At 45.8% G+C, this 16,661-nt stretch overlaps 7 non-coding genes across 7 annotated transcripts; all 7 read left to right on the top strand.

Annotated features, from left to right (window-relative positions):
• Positions 1-1,565: 1,565 nt before the first annotated feature.
• Positions 1,566-1,756, top strand: LOC130324813 (U2 spliceosomal RNA). The gene has a single exon (XR_008869749.1). It is a non-coding gene; the product is annotated as a U2 spliceosomal RNA (small nuclear RNA).
• Positions 1,757-3,854: 2,098 nt separating this feature from the next.
• On the top strand, positions 3,855-4,045 carry LOC130324812 (U2 spliceosomal RNA). Its single transcript, XR_008869748.1, has one exon. It is a non-coding gene; the product is annotated as a U2 spliceosomal RNA (small nuclear RNA).
• A 2,092-nt stretch (positions 4,046-6,137) lies between these two features.
• LOC130324811 (U2 spliceosomal RNA) lies at positions 6,138-6,328 on the top strand. The gene has a single exon (XR_008869747.1). It is a non-coding gene; the product is annotated as a U2 spliceosomal RNA (small nuclear RNA).
• Positions 6,329-8,415: 2,087 nt separating this feature from the next.
• LOC130324810 (U2 spliceosomal RNA) lies at positions 8,416-8,606 on the top strand. Its single transcript, XR_008869746.1, has one exon. It is a non-coding gene; the product is annotated as a U2 spliceosomal RNA (small nuclear RNA).
• Positions 8,607-10,704: 2,098 nt separating this feature from the next.
• On the top strand, positions 10,705-10,895 carry LOC130324809 (U2 spliceosomal RNA). Its single transcript, XR_008869745.1, has one exon. It is a non-coding gene; the product is annotated as a U2 spliceosomal RNA (small nuclear RNA).
• A 2,092-nt stretch (positions 10,896-12,987) lies between these two features.
• On the top strand, positions 12,988-13,178 carry LOC130324808 (U2 spliceosomal RNA). Its single transcript, XR_008869744.1, has one exon. It is a non-coding gene; the product is annotated as a U2 spliceosomal RNA (small nuclear RNA).
• Positions 13,179-15,228: 2,050 nt separating this feature from the next.
• LOC130324807 (U2 spliceosomal RNA) lies at positions 15,229-15,419 on the top strand. The gene has a single exon (XR_008869743.1). It is a non-coding gene; the product is annotated as a U2 spliceosomal RNA (small nuclear RNA).
• Positions 15,420-16,661: the final 1,242 nt, after the last annotated feature.

The following is a 16,661-nucleotide window of genomic DNA, read 5'->3' as shown; positions in this document are numbered from 1 at the left end:
GCATTGCTTCTGTGGTATTGCAAAGGCAAAGACAAATGCTTCCAGCCATCCATTGCACTAATGGATTGGTCATCAGCTGGCTGTCTATGTCCCGCATCAATATAGACCAAAGTACAGAGGGTTAGGCTATGCTATAGTGCACCTACCTGATGCATCAGAAGGTGCGAGGCCCTTGCTAAATTCTGTGCACAGACTTTGAGATCTATGCTTTAGACTGTATCTAAACCTGCTCCAACATGGACTGACATTCTGGCCTACTTTCAGCCGATGCGACTTGTCTGTCGCTGAACAGTCGCTTTTTATGTATTCAGCACCTATGTATAATGTTGTAAAAATGCTCTAGAAGCTAAAGTCGCAGAAATGTCACACATATTTGGCCTGCAACTTTCTGTGCGACAAATTCAGACAGGAAAAATCAGTATAAATCCTTAGAAAATTATCCCCCAGTGTCTCCATCTGCTGGCGGTATTGAATAAGCATTGCTGCACTGATGGGGTATGCATTAGACGAAAAAAAAGAAGAAAAAGAAGAATAATACGCCCAGAAAAGAGGCGAAAAGGAGAAAAACGTAAAAAAACGTGAAAAAAAAGTAAGAGGAAGAGAAGGGAAAAAAAGGTGGAAATGGGTTTAAAAGTGATTTCGGCGGAGAAATATATATATATATATATATATATATATATATATATATATATACGCGCACACACACACATATATATAAACGTATTCTCCGTTGAGATATTGCAGCCGCTGCTGTGTCCAGGCCCAGGAGCCTTAGCACTGTGCTGTGATGTCACTCAATACCACTGACATCACTAGGTGTAAACAACATCTCTCCTTTGCTGTGTATGTGACTATGGAGCTGTTTGGTGATGTCGTCTATTATGGCCTTCATAGAAGCAACAGGAGATTGTTGCATCCATCTAGAACCCTCAGAACTACAGTGCTATGATGTCACTCACTTCCACAGGCCTTGCAGAGTGTAAACAACAACAACCCAGCTTTGTTGTGTATGTAACCATAGGGATTGTGATGTCACCTAGAACCTTCACAGCAGCGACAGCTTTATGAGGAGCATCAGCACTGCTCTGCCTGAGCAGAACCATCACCGCCATAGGTTGTCAAATAACCCGGATTTAACCCACACAGGTAAGTCCAATGGGGTGCAGGCATGTCCTCTATGCTTACAGCTTCCCGTGGGTGTTGGTTTGATACCGTTTGGGGACAGCCAAGGAGGCATCTGCAGGCAACAAAGGTAGGTGTGTGCTTGTGTGTGTGTTTCCTATGCAGATCCTAAGCCCAGTGTCACATGCAAGTAGGAGGAGTAAGAAGGGTTCCTGGCAAATCCGGGTTATGGATTGCATTTAAAAAGGCCCCGTGGGAGTGCAATGGGCCCCTGTCTTGCTGCTTAGCAATAATGGTATGGGTTTAGGTTCTGCTGTGTGTACTGGTGGTTGACTGCCCCCCAGCCCAGAGTGTGCATGGAAAATTGTCTGGCAGCCTCCCTGACAGCAAGCAGTGATAGTGCCCATGAAGGGGACCTTGTTGGGCCCGCCCCTTTCACGGTTATCGCTTCTCGGCCTTTTGGCTAAGATCAAGTGTAGTATCTGTTCTTATCAGTTTAATATCTGATACGTCCCCTATCTGGGGACCATATATTAAATGGATTTTTGAGAACGGGGGCCGATTTCGAAGCTTGCTTCCGTCGCCCTATGCATTGACCCGATATGGCAGTATCTTCGGGTACAGTGCACCACCCCCTTACAGGGTTAAAAAGAAAGATTCCTACTTTCATTGCTACCTGCTTGCTGGCTAGCCAGCTAGCCAGCCCTGTGGGCCTTGCTGCTGCTGCTGCTGCTGCTGCTGCAGCCAAAAAACAAAAGGTGGTGCTGCTGCTGCTTCTGCTGCTTCTGCTTGTGTCTGGCCGCTGTTGGAGCGTCCAGGCACAGGACTTCTGCTGCTGCTGACTAAATGGCCTCCTTAATTGGATCATTTGAGTAGCCAGCACACCTGTGCAGGTAGGGCATGACATGATAGGCAGCTGCCTTGATAGCGGGTGGGTGCTGAATGTTCCTAATTGACAAAATAAGATTAATGCTTATGAAGAAATATAAAATCTCATCCCTTCCCCAATATCGCGCCACACCCCTACCCCTTAATTCCCTGGTTGAACTTGATGGACATATGTCTTTTTTCGACCGTACTAACTATGTAACTATGTAACATAACATGGGGGGGTCTCCTGGCTGTTCACACAGGTGTGTCATTGCTGTACATTGACCATGCATTGCTTCTGTGGTATTGCAAAGGCAAAGACAAATGCTTCCAGCCATCCATTGCACTAATGGATTGGTCATCAGCTGGCTGTCTATGTCCCGCATCAATATAGACCAAAGTACAGAGGGTTAGGCTATGCTATAGTGCACCTACCTGATGCATCAGAAGGTGCGAGGCCCTTGCTAAATTCTGTGCACAGACTTTGAGATCTATGCTTTAGACTGTATCTAAACCTGCTCCAACATGGACTGACATTCTGGCCTACTTTCAGCCGATGCGACTTGTCTGTCGCTGAACAGTCGCTTTTTATGTATTCAGCACCTATGTATAATGTTGTAAAAATGCTCTAGAAGCTAAAGTCGCAGAAATGTCACACATATTTGGCCTGCAACTTTCTGTGCGACAAATTCAGACAGGAAAAATCAGTATAAATCCTTAGAAAATTATCCCCCAGTGTCTCCATCTGCTGGCGGTATTGAATAAGCATTGCTGCACTGATGGGGTATGCATTAGACGAAAAAAAAGAAGAAAAAGAAGAATAATACGCCCAGAAAAGAGGCGAAAAGGAGAAAAACGTAAAAAAACGTGAAAAAAAAGTAAGAGGAAGAGAAGGGAAAAAAAGGTGGAAATGGGTTTAAAAGTGATTTCGGCGGAGAAATATATATATATATATATATATATATATATATATATATATATATATATATACGCGCGCACACACACATATATATAAACGTATTCTCCGTTGAGATATTGCAGCCGCTGCTGTGTCCAGGCCCAGGAGCCTTAGCACTGTGCTGTGATGTCACTCAATACCACTGACATCACTAGGTGTAAACAACATCTCTCCTTTGCTGTGTATGTGACTATGGAGCTGTTTGGTGATGTCGTCTATTATGGCCTTCATAGAAGCAACAGGAGATTGTTGCATCCATCTAGAACCCTCAGAACTACAGTGCTATGATGTCACTCACTTCCACAGGCCTTGCAGAGTGTAAACAACAACAACCCAGCTTTGTTGTGTATGTAACCATAGGGATTGTGATGTCACCTAGAACCTTCACAGCAGCGACAGCTTTATGAGGAGCATCAGCACTGCTCTGCCTGAGCAGAACCATCACCGCCATAGGTTGTCAAATAACCCGGATTTAACCCACACAGGAAAGTCCAATGGGGTGCAAGCATGTCCTCTATGCTTACAGCTTCCCGTGGGTGTTGGTTTGATACCGTTTGGGGACAGCCAAGGAGGCATCTGCAGGCAACAAAGGTAGGTGTGTGCTTGTGTGTGTGTTTCCTATGCAGATCCTAAGCCCAGTGTCACATGCAAGTAGGAGGAGTAAGAAGAGTTCCTGGCAAATCCGGGTTATGGATTGCATTTAAAAAGGCCCCGTGGGAGTGCAATGGGCCCCTGTCTTGCTGCTTAGCAATAATGGTATGGGTTTAGGTTCTGCTGTGTGTACTGGTGGTTGACTGCCCCCCAGCCCAGAGTGTGCATGGAAAATTGTCTGGCAGCCTCCCTGACAGCAAGCAGTGATAGTGCCCATGAAGGGGACCTTGTTGGGCCCGCCCCTTTCACGGTTATCGCTTCTCGGCCTTTTGGCTAAGATCAAGTGTAGTATCTGTTCTTATCAGTTTAATATCTGATACGTCCCCTATCTGGGGACCATATATTAAATGGATTTTTGAGAACGGGGGCCGATTTCGAAGCTTGCTTCCGTCGCCCTATGCATTGACCCGATATGGCAGTATCTTCGGGTACAGTGCACCACCCCCTTACAGGGTTAAAAAGAAAGATTCCTACTTTCATTGCTACCTGCTTGCTGGCTAGCCAGCTAGCCAGCCCTGTGGGCCTTGCTGCTGCTGCTGCTGCTGCTGCTGCAGCCAAAAAACAAAAGGTGGTGCTGCTGCTGCTTCTGCTGCTTCTGCTTGTGTCTGGCCGCTGTTGGAGCGTCCAGGCACAGGACTTCTGCTGCTGCTGACTAAATGGCCTCCTTAATTGGATCATTTGAGTAGCCAGCACACCTGTGCAGGTAGGGCATGACATGATAGGCAGCTGCCTTGATAGCGGGTGGGTGCTGAATGTTCCTAATTGACAAAATAAGATTAATGCTTATGAAGAAATATTAAATCTCATCCCTTCCCCAATATCGCGCCACACCCCTACCCCTTAATTCCCTGGTTGAACTTGATGGACATATGTCTTTTTTCGACCGTACTAACTATGTAACTATGTAACATAACATGGGGGGGTCTCCTGGCTGTTCACACAGGTGTGTCATTGCTGTACATTGACCATGCATTGCTTCTGTGGTATTGCAAAGGCAAAGACAAATGCTTCCAGCCATCCATTGCACTAATGGATTGGTCATCAGCTGGCTGTCTATGTCCCGCATCAATATAGACCAAAGTACAGAGGGTTAGGCTATGCTATAGTGCACCTACCTGATGCATCAGAAGGTGCGAGGCCCTTGCTAAATTCTGTGCACAGACTTTGAGATCTATGCTTTAGACTGTATCTAAACCTGCTCCAACATGGACTGACATTCTGGCCTACTTTCAGCCGATGCGACTTGTCTGTCGCTGAACAGTCGCTTTTTATGTATTCAGCACCTATGTATAATGTTGTAAAAATGCTCTAGAAGCTAAAGTCGCAGAAATGTCACACATATTTGGCCTGCAACTTTCTGTGCGACAAATTCAGACAGGAAAAATCAGTATAAATCCTTAGAAAATTATCCCCCAGTGTCTCCATCTGCTGGCGGTATTGAATAAGCATTGCTGCACTGATGGGGTATGCATTAGACGAAAAAAAAGAAGAAAAAGAAGAATAATACGCCCAGAAAAGAGGCGAAAAGGAGAAAAACGTAAAAAAACTTGAAAAAAAAGTAAGAGGAAGAGAAGGGAAAAAAAGGTGGAAATGGGTTTAAAAGTGATTTCGGCGGAGAAATATATATATATATATATATATATATATATATATATATATATATACGCGCACACACACACATATATATAAACGTATTCTCCGTTGAGATATTGCAGCCGCTGCTGTGTCCAGGCCCAGGAGCCTTAGCACTGTGCTGTGATGTCACTCAATACCACTGACATCACTAGGTGTAAACAACATCTCTCCTTTGCTGTGTATGTGACTATGGAGCTGTTTGGTGATGTCGTCTATTATGGCCTTCATAGAAGCAACAGGAGATTGTTGCATCCATCTAGAACCCTCAGAACTACAGTGCTATGATGTCACTCACTTCCACAGGCCTTGCAGAGTGTAAACAACAACAACCCAGCTTTGTTGTGTATGTAACCATAGGGATTGTGATGTCACCTAGAACCTTCACAGCAGCGACAGCTTTATGAGGAGCATCAGCACTGCTCTGCCTGAGCAGAACCATCACCGCCATAGGTTGTCAAATAACCCGGATTTAACCCACACAGGTAAGTCCAATGGGGTGCAGGCATGTCCTCTATGCTTACAGCTTCCCGTGGGTGTTGGTTTGATACCGTTTGGGGACAGCCAAGGAGGCATCTGCAGGCAACAAAGGTAGGTGTGTGCTTGTGTGTGTGTTTCCTATGCAGATCCTAAGCCCAGTGTCACATGCAAGTAGGAGGAGTAAGAAGGGTTCCTGGCAAATCCGGGTTATGGATTGCATTTAAAAAGGCCCCGTGGGAGTGCAATGGGCCCCTGTCTTGCTGCTTAGCAATAATGGTATGGGTTTAGGTTCTGCTGTGTGTACTGGTGGTTGACTGCCCCCCAGCCCAGAGTGTGCATGGAAAATTGTCTGGCAGCCTCCCTGACAGCAAGCAGTGATAGTGCCCATGAAGGGGACCTTGTTGGGCCCGCCCCTTTCACGGTTATCGCTTCTCGGCCTTTTGGCTAAGATCAAGTGTAGTATCTGTTCTTATCAGTTTAATATCTGATACGTCCCCTATCTGGGGACCATATATTAAATGGATTTTTGAGAACGGGGGCCGATTTCGAAGCTTGCTTCCGTCGCCCTATGCATTGACCCGATATGGCAGTATCTTCGGGTACAGTGCACCACCCCCTTACAGGGTTAAAAAGAAAGATTCCTACTTTCATTGCTACCTGCTTGCTGGCTAGCCAGCTAGCCAGCCCTGTGGGCCTTGCTGCTGCTGCTGCTGCTGCTGCTGCAGCCAAAAAACAAAAGGTGGTGCTGCTGCTGCTTCTGCTGCTTCTGCTTGTGTCTGGCCGCTGTTGGAGCGTCCAGGCACAGGACTTCTGCTGCTGCTGACTAAATGGCCTCCTTAATTGGATCATTTGAGTAGCCAGCACACCTGTGCAGGTAGGGCATGACATGATAGGCAGCTGCCTTGATAGCGGGTGGGTGCTGAATGTTCCTAATTGACAAAATAAGATTAATGCTTATGAAGAAATATAAAATCTCATCCCTTCCCCAATATCGCGCCACACCCCTACCCCTTAATTCCCTGGTTGAACTTGATGGACATATGTCTTTTTTCGACCGTACTAACTATGTAACTATGTAACATAACATGGGGGGGTCTCCTGGCTGTTCACACAGGTGTGTCATTGCTGTACATTGACCATGCATTGCTTCTGTGGTATTGCAAAGGCAAAGACAAATGCTTCCAGCCATCCATTGCACTAATGGATTGGTCATCAGCTGGCTGTCTATGTCCCGCATCAATATAGACCAAAGTACAGAGGGTTAGGCTATGCTATAGTGCACCTACCTGATGCATCAGAAGGTGCGAGGCCCTTGCTAAATTCTGTGCACAGACTTTGAGATCTATGCTTTAGACTGTATCTAAACCTGCTCCAACATGGACTGACATTCTGGCCTACTTTCAGCCGATGCGACTTGTCTGTCGCTGAACAGTCGCTTTTTATGTATTCAGCACCTATGTATAATGTTGTAAAAATGCTCTAGAAGCTAAAGTCGCAGAAATGTCACACATATTTGGCCTGCAACTTTCTGTGCGACAAATTCAGACAGGAAAAATCAGTATAAATCCTTAGAAAATTATCCCCCAGTGTCTCCATCTGCTGGCGGTATTGAATAAGCATTGCTGCACTGATGGGGTATGCATTAGACGAAAAAAAAGAAGAAAAAGAAGAATAATACGCCCAGAAAAGAGGCGAAAAGGAGAAAAACGTAAAAAAACGTGAAAAAAAAGTAAGAGGAAGAGAAGGGAAAAAAAGGTGGAAATGGGTTTAAAAGTGATTTCGGCGGAGAATATATATATATATATATATATATATATATATATATATATACGCGCACACACACACATATATATAAACGTATTCTCCGTTGAGATATTGCAGCCGCTGCTGTGTCCAGGCCCAGGAGCCTTAGCACTGTGCTGTGATGTCACTCAATACCACTGACATCACTAGGTGTAAACAACATCTCTCCTTTGCTGTGTATGTGACTATGGAGCTGTTTGGTGATGTCGTCTATTATGGCCTTCATAGAAGCAACAGGAGATTGTTGCATCCATCTAGAACCCTCAGAACTACAGTGCTATGATGTCACTCACTTCCACAGGCCTTGCAGAGTGTAAACAACAACAACCCAGCTTTGTTGTGTATGTAACCATAGGGATTGTGATGTCACCTAGAACCTTCACAGCAGCGACAGCTTTATGAGGAGCATCAGCACTGCTCTGCCTGAGCAGAACCATCACCGCCATAGGTTGTCAAATAACCCGGATTTAACCCACACAGGTAAGTCCAATGGGGTGCAGGCATGTCCTCTATGCTTACAGCTTCCCGTGGGTGTTGGTTTGATACCGTTTGGGGACAGCCAAGGAGGCATCTGCAGGCAACAAAGGTAGGTGTGTGCTTGTGTGTGTGTTTCCTATGCAGATCCTAAGCCCAGTGTCACATGCAAGTAGGAGGAGTAAGAAGGGTTCCTGGCAAATCCGGGTTATGGATTGCATTTAAAAAGGCCCCGTGGGAGTGCAATGGGCCCCTGTCTTGCTGCTTAGCAATAATGGTATGGGTTTAGGTTCTGCTGTGTGTACTGGTGGTTGACTGCCCCCCAGCCCAGAGTGTGCATGGAAAATTGTCTGGCAGCCTCCCTGACAGCAAGCAGTGATAGTGCCCATGAAGGGGACCTTGTTGGGCCCGCCCCTTTCACGGTTATCGCTTCTCGGCCTTTTGGCTAAGATCAAGTGTAGTATCTGTTCTTATCAGTTTAATATCTGATACGTCCCCTATCTGGGGACCATATATTAAATGGATTTTTGAGAACGGGGGCCGATTTCGAAGCTTGCTTCCGTCGCCCTATGCATTGACCCGATATGGCAGTATCTTCGGGTACAGTGCACCACCCCCTTACAGGGTTAAAAAGAAAGATTCCTACTTTCATTGCTACCTGCTTGCTGGCTAGCCAGCTAGCCAGCCCTGTGGGCCTTGCTGCTGCTGCTGCTGCTGCTGCTGCAGCCAAAAAACAAAAGGTGGTGCTGCTGCTGCTTCTGCTGCTTCTGCTTGTGTCTGGCCGCTGTTGGAGCGTCCAGGCACAGGACTTCTGCTGCTGCTGACTAAATGGCCTCCTTAATTGGATCATTTGAGTAGCCAGCACACCTGTGCAGGTAGGGCATGACATGATAGGCAGCTGCCTTGATAGCGGGTGGGTGCTGAATGTTCCTAATTGACAAAATAAGATTAATGCTTATGAAGAAATATAAAATCTCATCCCTTCCCCAATATCGCGCCACACCCCTACCCCTTAATTCCCTGGTTGAACTTGATGGACATATGTCTTTTTTCGACCGTACTAACTATGTAACTATGTAACATAACATGGGGGGGTCTCCTGGCTGTTCACACAGGTGTGTCATTGCTGTACATTGACCATGCATTGCTTCTGTGGTATTGCAAAGGCAAAGACAAATGCTTCCAGCCATCCATTGCACTAATGGATTGGTCATCAGCTGGCTGTCTATGTCCCGCATCAATATAGACCAAAGTACAGAGGGTTAGGCTATGCTATAGTGCACCTACCTGATGCATCAGAAGGTGCGAGGCCCTTGCTAAATTCTGTGCACAGACTTTGAGATCTATGCTTTAGACTGTATCTAAACCTGCTCCAACATGGACTGACATTCTGGCCTACTTTCAGCCGATGCGACTTGTCTGTCGCTGAACAGTCGCTTTTTATGTATTCAGCACCTATGTATAATGTTGTAAAAATGCTCTAGAAGCTAAAGTCGCAGAAATGTCACACATATTTGGCCTGCAACTTTCTGTGCGACAAATTCAGACAGGAAAAATCAGTATAAATCCTTAGAAAATTATCCCCCAGTGTCTCCATCTGCTGGCGGTATTGAATAAGCATTGCTGCACTGATGGGGTATGCATTAGACGAAAAAAAAGAAGAAAAAGAAGAATAATACGCCCAGAAAAGAGGCGAAAAGGAGAAAAACGTAAAAAAACGTGAAAAAAAAGTAAGAGGAAGAGAAGGGAAAAAAAGGTGGAAATGGGTTTAAAAGTGATTTCGGCGGAGAAATATATATATATATATATATATATATATATATATATATATATATATATATACGCGCACACACACACATATATATAAACGTATTCTCCGTTGAGATATTGCAGCCGCTGCTGTGTCCAGGCCCAGGAGCCTTAGCACTGTGCTGTGATGTCACTCAATACCACTGACATCACTAGGTGTAAACAACATCTCTCCTTTGCTGTGTATGTGACTATGGAGCTGTTTGGTGATGTCGTCTATTATGGCCTTCATAGAAGCAACAGGAGATTGTTGCATCCATCTAGAACCCTCAGAACTACAGTGCTATGATGTCACTCACTTCCACAGGCCTTGCAGAGTGTAAACAACAACAACCCAGCTTTGTTGTGTATGTAACCATAGGGATTGTGATGTCACCTAGAACCTTCACAGCAGCGACAGCTTTATGAGGAGCATCAGCACTGCTCTGCCTGAGCAGAACCATCACCGCCATAGGTTGTCAAATAACCCGGATTTAACCCACACAGGAAAGTCCAATGGGGTGCAAGCATGTCCTCTATGCTTACAGCTTCCCGTGGGTGTTGGTTTGATACCGTTTGGGGACAGCCAAGGAGGCATCTGCAGGCAACAAAGGTAGGTGTGTGCTTGTGTGTGTGTTTCCTATGCAGATCCTAAGCCCAGTGTCACATGCAAGTAGGAGGAGTAAGAAGGGTTCCTGGCAAATCCGGGTTATGGATTGCATTTAAAAAGGCCCCGTGGGAGTGCAATGGGCCCCTGTCTTGCTGCTTAGCAATAATGGTATGGGTTTAGGTTCTGCTGTGTGTACTGGTGGTTGACTGCCCCCCAGCCCAGAGTGTGCATGGAAAATTGTCTGGCAGCCTCCCTGACAGCAAGCAGTGATAGTGCCCATGAAGGGGACCTTGTTGGGCCCGCCCCTTTCACGGTTATCGCTTCTCGGCCTTTTGGCTAAGATCAAGTGTAGTATCTGTTCTTATCAGTTTAATATCTGATACGTCCCCTATCTGGGGACCATATATTAAATGGATTTTTGAGAACGGGGGCCGATTTCGAAGCTTGCTTCCGTCGCCCTATGCATTGACCCGATATGGCAGTATCTTCGGGTACAGTGCACCACCCCCTTACAGGGTTAAAAAGAAAGATTCCTACTTTCATTGCTACCTGCTTGCTGGCTAGCCAGCTAGCCAGCCCTGTGGGCCTTGCTGCTGCTGCTGCTGCTGCTGCTGCAGCCAAAAAACAAAAGGTGGTGCTGCTGCTGCTTCTGCTGCTTCTGCTTGTGTCTGGCCGCTGTTGGAGCGTCCAGGCACAGGACTTCTGCTGCTGCTGACTAAATGGCCTCCTTAATTGGATCATTTGAGTAGCCAGCACACCTGTGCAGGTAGGGCATGACATGATAGGCAGCTGCCTTGATAGCGGGTGGGTGCTGAATGTTCCTAATTGACAAAATAAGATTAATGCTTATGAAGAAATATAAAATCTCATCCCTTCCCCAATATCGCGCCACACCCCTACCCCTTAATTCCCTGGTTGAACTTGATGGACATATGTCTTTTTTCGACCGTACTAACTATGTAACTATGTAACATAACATGGGGGGGTCTCCTGGCTGTTCACACAGGTGTGTCATTGCTGTACATTGACCATGCATTGCTTCTGTGGTATTGCAAAGGCAAAGACAAATGCTTCCAGCCATCCATTGCACTAATGGATTGGTCATCAGCTGGCTGTCTATGTCCCGCATCAATATAGACCAAAGTACAGAGGGTTAGGCTATGCTATAGTGCACCTACCTGATGCATCAGAAGGTGCGAGGCCCTTGCTAAATTCTGTGCACAGACTTTGAGATCTATGCTTTAGACTGTATCTAAACCTGCTCCAACATGGACTGACATTCTGGCCTACTTTCAGCCGATGCGACTTGTCTGTCGCTGAACAGTCGCTTTTTATGTATTCAGCACCTATGTATAATGTTGTAAAAATGCTCTAGAAGCTAAAGTCGCAGAAATGTCACACATATTTGGCCTGCAACTTTCTGTGCGACAAATTCAGACAGGAAAAATCAGTATAAATCCTTAGAAAATTATCCCCCAGTGTCTCCATCTGCTGGCGGTATTGAATAAGCATTGCTGCACTGATGGGGTATGCATTAGACGAAAAAAAAGAAGAAAAAGAAGAATAATACGCCCAGAAAAGAGGCGAAAAGGAGAAAAACGTAAAAAAACGTGAAAAAAAAGTAAGAGGAAGAGAAGGGAAAAAAAGGTGGAAATGGGTTTAAAAGTGATTTCGGCGGAGAAATATATATATATATATATATATATATATATATATATATATATATACGCGCACACACACACATATATATAAACGTATTCTCCGTTGAGATATTGCAGCCGCTGCTGTGTCCAGGCCCAGGAGCCTTAGCACTGTGCTGTGATGTCACTCAATACCACTGACATCACTAGGTGTAAACAACATCTCTCCTTTGCTGTGTATGTGACTATGGAGCTGTTTGGTGATGTCGTCTATTATGGCCTTCATAGAAGCAACAGGAGATTGTTGCATCCATCTAGAACCCTCAGAACTACAGTGCTATGATGTCACTCACTTCCACAGGCCTTGCAGAGTGTAAACAACAACAACCCAGCTTTGTTGTGTATGTAACCATAGGGATTGTGATATCACCTAGAACCTTCACAGCAGCGACAGCTTTATGAGGAGCATCAGCACTGCTCTGCCTGAGCAGAACCATCACCGCCATAGGTTGTCAAATAACCCGGATTTAACCCACACAGGTAAGTCCAATGGGGTGCAGGCATGTCCTCTATGCTTACAGCTTCCCGTGGGTGTTGGTTTGATACCGTTTGGGGACAGCCAAGGAGGCATCTGCAGGCAACAAAGGTAGGTGTGTGCTTGTGTGTGTGTTTCCTATGCAGATCCTAAGCCCAGTGTCACATGCAAGTAGGAGGAGTAAGAAGGGTTCCTGGCAAATCCGGGTTATGGATTGCATTTAAAAAGGCCCCGTGGGAGTGCAATGGGCCCCTGTCTTGCTGCTTAGCAATAATGGTATGGGTTTAGGTTCTGCTGTGTGTACTGGTGGTTGACTGCCCCCCAGCCCAGAGTGTGCATGGAAAATTGTCTGGCAGCCTCCCTGACAGCAAGCAGTGATAGTGCCCATGAAGGGGACCTTGTTGGGCCCGCCCCTTTCACGGTTATCGCTTCTCGGCCTTTTGGCTAAGATCAAGTGTAGTATCTGTTCTTATCAGTTTAATATCTGATACGTCCCCTATCTGGGGACCATATATTAAATGGATTTTTGAGAACGGGGGCCGATTTCGAAGCTTGCTTCCGTCGCCCTATGCATTGACCCGATATGGCAGTATCTTCGGGTACAGTGCACCACCCCCTTACAGGGTTAAAAAGAAAGATTCCTACTTTCATTGCTACCTGCTTGCTGGCTAGCCAGCTAGCCAGCCCTGTGGGCCTTGCTGCTGCTGCAGCCAAAAAACAAAAGGTGGTGCTGCTGCTGCTGCTGCTGCTGCTTCTGCTGCTTCTGCTTCTGCTTGTGTCTGGCCCCTGTTGGAGCGTCCAGGCACAGGACTTCTGCTGCTGCTGACTAAATGGCCTCCTTAATTGGATCATTTGAGTAGCCAGCACACCTGTGCAGGTAGGGCATGACATGATAGGCAGCTGCCTTGATAGCGGGTGGGTGCTGAATGTTCCTAATTGACAAAATAAGATTAATGCTTATGAAGAAATATAAAATCTCATCCCTTCCCCAATATCGCGCCACACCCCTACCCCTTAATTCCCTGGTTGAACTTGATGGACATATGTCTTTTTTCGACCGTACTAACTATGTAACTATGTAACATAACATGGGGGGGGTCTCCTGGCTGTTCACACAGGTGTGTCATTGCTGTACATTGACCATGCATTGCTTCTGTGGTATTGCAAAGGCAAAGACAAATGCTTCCAGCCATCCATTGCACTAATGGATTGGTCATCAGCTGGCTGTCTATGTCCCGCATCAATATAGACCAAAGTACAGAGGGTTAGGCTATGCTATTGTGCACCTACCTGATGCATCAGAAGGTGCGAGGCCCTTGCTAAATTCTGTGCACAGACTTTGAGATCTATGCTTTAGACTGTATCTAAACCTGCTCCAACATGGACTGACATTCTGGCCTACTTTCAGCCGATGCGACTTGTCTGTCGCTGAACAGTCGCTTTTTATGTATTCAGCACCTATGTATAATGTTGTAAAAATGCTCTAGAAGCTAAAGTCGCAGAAATGTCACACATATTTGGCCTGCAACTTTCTGTGCGACAAATTCAGACAGGAAAAATCAGTATAAATCCTTAGAAAATTATCCCCCAGTGTCTCCATCTGCTGGCGGTATTGAATAAGCATTGCTGCACTGATGGGGTATGCATTAGACGAAAAAAAAGAAGAAAAAGAAGAATAATACGCCCAGAAAAGAGGCGAAAAGGAGAAAAACGTAAAAAAACGTGAAAAAAAGTAAGAGGAAGAGAAGGGAAAAAAAGGTGGAAATGGGTTTAAAAGTGATTTCGGCGGAGAAATATACACACACACATAGATATAAACGTATTCTCCGTTGAGATATTGCAGCCGCTGCTGTGTCCAGGCCCAGGAGCCTTAGCACTGTGCTGTGATGTCACTCAATACCACTGACATCACTAGGTGTAAACAACATCTCTCCTTTGCTGTGTATGTGACTATGGAGCTGTTTGGTGATGTCGTCTATTACGGCCTTCATAGAAGCAACAGGAGATTGTTGCATCCATCTTGAACCCTCAGAACTACAGTGCTATGATGTCACTCACTTCCACAGGCCTTGCAGAGTGTAAACAACAACAACCCAGCTTTGTTGTGTATGTAACCATAGGGATTTGTGATGTCACCTAGAACCTTCACAGCAGCGACAGCTTTATGAGGAGCATCAGCACTGCTCTGCCTGAGCAGAACCATCACCGCCATAGGTTGTCAAATAACCCGGATTTAACCCACACAGGTAAGTCCAATGGGGTGCAGGCATGTCCTCTATGCTTACAGCTTCCCGTGGGTGTTGGTTTGATACCGTTTGGGGACAGCCAAGGAGGCATCTGCAGGCAACAAAGGTAGGTGTGTGCTTGTGTGTGTGTTTCCTATGCAGATCCTAAGCCCAGTGTCACATGCAAGTAGGAGGAGTAAGAAGGGTTCCTGGCAAATCCGGGTTATGGATTGCATTTAAAAAGGCCCCGTGGGAGTGCAATGGGCCCCTGTCTTGCTGCTTAGCAATAATGGTATGGGTTTAGGTTCTGCTGTGTGTACTGGTGGTTGACTGCCCCCCAGCCCAGAGTGTGCATGGAAAATTGTCTGGCAGCCTCCCTGACAGCAAGCAGTGATAGTGCCCATGAAGGGGACCTTGTTGGGCCCGCCCCTTTCACGGTTATCGCTTCTCGGCCTTTTGGCTAAGATCAAGTGTAGTATCTGTTCTTATCAGTTTAATATCTGATACGTCCCCTATCTGGGGACCATATATTAAATGGATTTTTGAGAACGGGGGCCGATTTCGAAGCTTGCTTCCGTCGCCCTATGCATTGACCCGATATGGCAGTATCTTCGGGTACAGTGCACCACCCCCTTACAGGGTTAAAAAGAAAGATTCCTACTTTCATTGCTACCTGCTTGCTGGCTAGCCAGCTAGCCAGCCCTGTGGGCCTTGCTGCTGCTGCAGCCAAAAAACAAAAGGTGGTGCTGCTGCTGCTTCTGCTGCTTCTGCTTCTGCTTGTGTCTGGCCCCTGTTGGAGCGTCCAGGCACAGGACTTCTGCTGCTGCTGACTAAATGGCCTCCTTAATTGGATCATTTGAGTAGCCAGCACACCTGTGCAGGTAGGGCATGACATGATAGGCAGCTGCCTTGATAGCGGGTGGGTGCTGAATGTTCCTAATTGACAAAATAAGATTAATGCTTATGAAGAAATATAAAATCTCATCCCTTCCCCAATATCGCGCCACACCCCTACCCCTTAATTCCCTGGTTGAACTTGATGGACATATGTCTTTTTTCGACCGTACTAACTATGTAACTATGTAACATAACATGGGGGGGGTCTCCTGGCTGTTCACACAGGTGTGTCATTGCTGTACATTGACCATGCATTGCTTCTGTGGTATTGCAAAGGCAAAGACAAATGCTTCCAGCCATCCATTGCACTAATGGATTGGTCATCAGCTGGCTGTCTATGTCCCGCATCAATATAGACCAAAGTACAGAGGGTTAGGCTATGCTATTGTGCACCTACCTGATGCATCAGAAGGTGCGAGGCCCTTGCTAAATTCTGTGCACAGACTTTGAGATCTATGCTTTAGACTGTATCTAAACCTGCTCCAACATGGACTGACATTCTGGCCTACTTTCAGCCGATGCGACTTGTCTGTCGCTGAACAGTCGCTTTTTATGTATTCAGCACCTATGTATAATGTTGTAAAAATGCTCTAGAAGCTAAAGTCGCAGAAATGTCACACATATTTGGCCTGCAACTTTCTGTGCGACAAATTCAGACAGGAAAAATCAGTATAAATCCTTAGAAAATTATCCCCCAGTGTCTCCATCTGCTGGCGGTATTGAATAAGCATTGCTGCACTGATGGGGTATGCATTAGACGAAAAAAAAGAAGAAAAAGAAGAATAATACGCCCAGAAAAGAGGCGAAAAGGAGAAAAACGTAAAAAAACGTGAAAAAAAAGTAAGAGGAAGAGAAGGGAAAAAAAGGTGGAAATGGGTTTAAAAGTGATTTCGGCGGAGAAATATATATATATATATATATATATATATATATATATATATATATATATGCGCACACACACACATAGATATAAACG

The sequence above is a fragment of the Hyla sarda genome, unplaced genomic scaffold, assembly GCF_029499605.1.
Source record: "Hyla sarda isolate aHylSar1 unplaced genomic scaffold, aHylSar1.hap1 scaffold_266, whole genome shotgun sequence".
Lineage (NCBI taxonomy): Eukaryota > Metazoa > Chordata > Amphibia > Anura > Hylidae > Hyla > Hyla sarda.
Note: the sequence above shows the minus strand (reverse complement) of the source record. Positions and strands in the feature narration are given on the sequence as shown.